Source organism: Eufriesea mexicana, unplaced genomic scaffold (genome assembly GCF_001483705.2).
Source record: "Eufriesea mexicana isolate 0111107269 unplaced genomic scaffold, ASM148370v2 scaffold9405, whole genome shotgun sequence".
In the NCBI taxonomy this organism is placed as follows: Eukaryota; Metazoa; Arthropoda; class Insecta; order Hymenoptera; family Apidae; genus Eufriesea; species Eufriesea mexicana.
This window is the reverse complement of record NW_016917148.1, coordinates 178,617-182,038: the sequence shown is the minus strand read 5'-3', so window position 1 is coordinate 182,038 and position 3,422 is coordinate 178,617. Positions and strand designations below refer to the sequence as shown.

The following is a 3,422-nucleotide window of genomic DNA, read 5'->3' as shown; positions in this document are numbered from 1 at the left end:
AAAAATAGGAAGCATCATGGTAATATTTATGTCTGGGAGCAGAGCGGGCAGCCGCTTCTTGCGAGAGGAGCGAGAGCGGGCAGATGTGTACAGGCACCGACAGACACAGAATGACTGATCAAGAGGCTGACCAAGGAGTCGTGACTGATCGACTGATCGACTAATCGATTGACCGATCGATCGAACGATTGACCGATTCGACTGACTGAGACTGACATGGCACGGCGACTCCGATCGAGAACACGGTCACAACGTCACAGGCCACCTGCTGGCACACAAACAAACACACGGACAGGTTAGTCACCACCACACACCAGATATGTAGGATATACCCCGGGCAAACGTGCACGGTGACGAACCGGCGGGCCATCCAAACTTTATTTTAGAGCCTGCGAACTTTTCCCTTACGACCGTTAACATTCTGCTGATTTCTCCTTTCCCAAACGATCTCGGAGGTTCGCCAACTTTTCCCTTCGCGTTCTTTCTTTGGAAACATCGGTAAAGAAGGCAGTGAACATAAAATGAATATTAAGGAGCAACGAGTTTGTGCACCAAGGGAGATGGCGCTCTCTGACCCGCCGGAAGTTGCTAAGGTAAATGAGTCGAATAAACACACTGTCTTGCGGATATGACGTCACCGTGCAACGTGTACACAGGTAGTAAGTCGATACGTCGTTTTTACACAGAAGCGACAAGGATCATTCTTCCTTATTAATTTAAGAGAAAAAGGAAAAAACAAAGGCAACTGCCGCATAATGACGATGAACTTATTTTCCAAGTAATCATTACTATTTTTATATTCGTCATTAGTTTAATACAATTTGATTCTCGTTGCTTCTTGTACACCATTGTGGTTCGTCGATATCTGTCCTTTCGTCGAATAAATAATTTAACAAATAAAATAACGAGCAGGTAAGATTTATACGTAATGAAATATTTCAGGAAGAAGAAAATCGACGAACCACCGTTGGAAATGATGGTGCTCGACGTCCGACGACATCCCAGAAAAAAAAGAACACACGGCGATGTTAGTACTAACAACTAAAGAAGCGTCATAGCGTAAATTAACCATCAAACTTCGAGATATTACTGTCACGATAGAACGTTTCAAGTCCTGTGTGCCCTGCACAGTTAGAAAATAAGAGAAAAAAAAATAAAAAAGAAAAAGGAAAGAAAAAAATTGAAAAAGAAGAAAAGAAATAACGAGGGACCGAACATCGCGATTGTGTTTGTATAGTGGCGTAATCAGAAAATTAAATAAATTAGTGAGGTAGGCCGTTGCGGTTGTTTTCATTGGTACCTTGTGACCGGCAGGACAACGAACAAATAATTATCGACGATGTTACTGAAAAAATATGTATGTATATGTATATATATAGATGTAGAAATATATAAATACGTAACGTATATATACGTGTATATAAAACGAGTAAAAAAGGAACAATAGAAGCAGATCTTAAAAAAAGTAAAACAAACAAGTAAAAATAAGAACAACAACAACAACAAAAGTAAGTTTAGTTAAACGTACGAAACTTAACGTTGCGTGAGAGAAAAAAACTCAAAGCGAACTACTTGTACTCTCATATCCTGAGGAGAAGCTACACGGTGAATTGGTTAGTGAAACTTCACGTTTACGTAATTTCCACTTTGTGCACAAAAGTTAGCACAAAAAGCTTGATTGGCAGCCGTTTGCAACGAAATGAACTTTGATTACACCACTGGCGCGAAAAAAGGGGGCTGGTGGGGCGGTAGAGGGCTAGAAGGGCAGGCTTGCACCTTCGAGAATATCGAAGGACGAGCAATGGTATATAAGAGAATATTTAGGTCTCGTTTTGATGCTACTGTTATATTTTCATACTTGACATGCATGGCAACCAAATGCTAGTCCTGAGATACTGTACATGAAGAATTACACGATTTTGAGAGATATGATTAACCTTCTCCTATTAACATTTATGACCATATTTGAACATTTTAATGAAATAGAGAACTACTGAACAAAGTTTTGAAATATCGATATGTATACTTAGAAAATATTTTGAAGCATGATTTTTCTTGATTTCTCAAATATGTATAGATAGCAGAAAACCGAATAAACCAATATTTAAACTCTTTTGAAACTGAATAATTATTTTTAAATTACTATTATTTTGTACATGTATTTGTAAAGCGTGAAATATATAAATGAACCATGTGAAAGTTACAAATTTATTTTTGAGAACTTGACATTGCAGGCATCCTTATTGATTGGAAAGACAGGATATTTTTACGAAAAGTAATTAATAATTAAACATTCTTCCTACAGTAAGACATTCGATACAGCACAGCTACAGATATACAAACAGTGCTCTCGGTAAAAACAGAATATAATAAAACTAAGATAATAGTTTATAGTAATAAAAACGAAAATCTACATTGAATTAGTTCAACAATGAATTTTCAATATCACGCCCATGTCACTTTTCACAACGTGTTTTCTCCGTGTACAGTAATCAGTGACGACAGTATGTACTTAGAAAGTTGTCGATCGGGAAACCGAACGAGTGTTACAGAAAGATTTTAAACGATTGGCATACTAATCGAATGCTTTAGATAGCATTTCAAGAGAGAAAAACGAAAACAAAAAATAAAATAAAATAAAAAATATACAAGATACAGAAGGACAAGAAAGTAGTTCCTGATATCTTATCATCAGCAATAAAACGGAAACCGAAATATTCATTGAGTCACCACTGCATTCAACAAGAACGTAACTTGTATGTCACTTTGTAACTGCCGTTGAATCCTATCATGGTACGAGATATCGATTTGGAAGAGCGACACGTTCAATAAAAAACACGTATATCACGAGAAATACAGATATACAACAGCCAAACAAACGAAGAAAAGACAGGTATAGTCTTCTGGGTATAAGAATACCAGAATATGCACGTAGGTATATATGGACGGACTGACAGGTAGAGAAACCTGAATTCTAGAGAAAACTAGATCTAGTTTGGAGCTAGTTCGAACGTTTCCAAAAACAAAATATATACATGTATATATATATAGAACGTTAATCCTAATTACTTCTTACTCTTTGGAAAGCAGCTCAGACGATATATATAAATAAGTCTTTAACATTATCACAGCCTCGTTTCGAGTAAATTTAACGTAGAATTTCGAACGAAAATTTCTTTCTAAAACGGAAAAACACAATCAAGGATTTTTCTCCGACCTTCACAGGAAATACTGAATGACTAGAGATGATTCGTTTGTACAAGCAACGCCTGCTGGATATTTTGGTCGAATGGAGAGAGCTAATCTACCTATTTACCTATCCAGACCGAGGAACATACCGATCCAACGATCGACGCCGTGAGATTTATCGAATGTGTGAACAGTGGTATGTATTTCTTATATTTCTTTTTTTTTTTTTTTTG

The 3,422-nt window shown here is 36.8% G+C and overlaps 1 protein-coding gene across 5 annotated transcripts in view; it reads right to left on the bottom strand.

The window, feature by feature from the left end:
* Nucleotides 1–6: 6 nt before the first annotated feature.
* The window catches only part of LOC108553119 (CUGBP Elav-like family member 2), a 173,037-nt gene continuing 169,621 nt past the window's right edge, over nt 7–3,422 (bottom strand). For 4 of the 5 annotated variants that reach the window (XM_017907891.1, XM_017907886.1, XM_017907889.1 and 1 more), the window contains exon 10: nt 7–268. The gene's annotated coding sequence lies outside the window, so the exon portion shown is untranslated. The remainder of the gene's footprint in view (nt 269–3,422) is intronic. The other variant, XM_017907887.1, reaches the window with a different exon arrangement.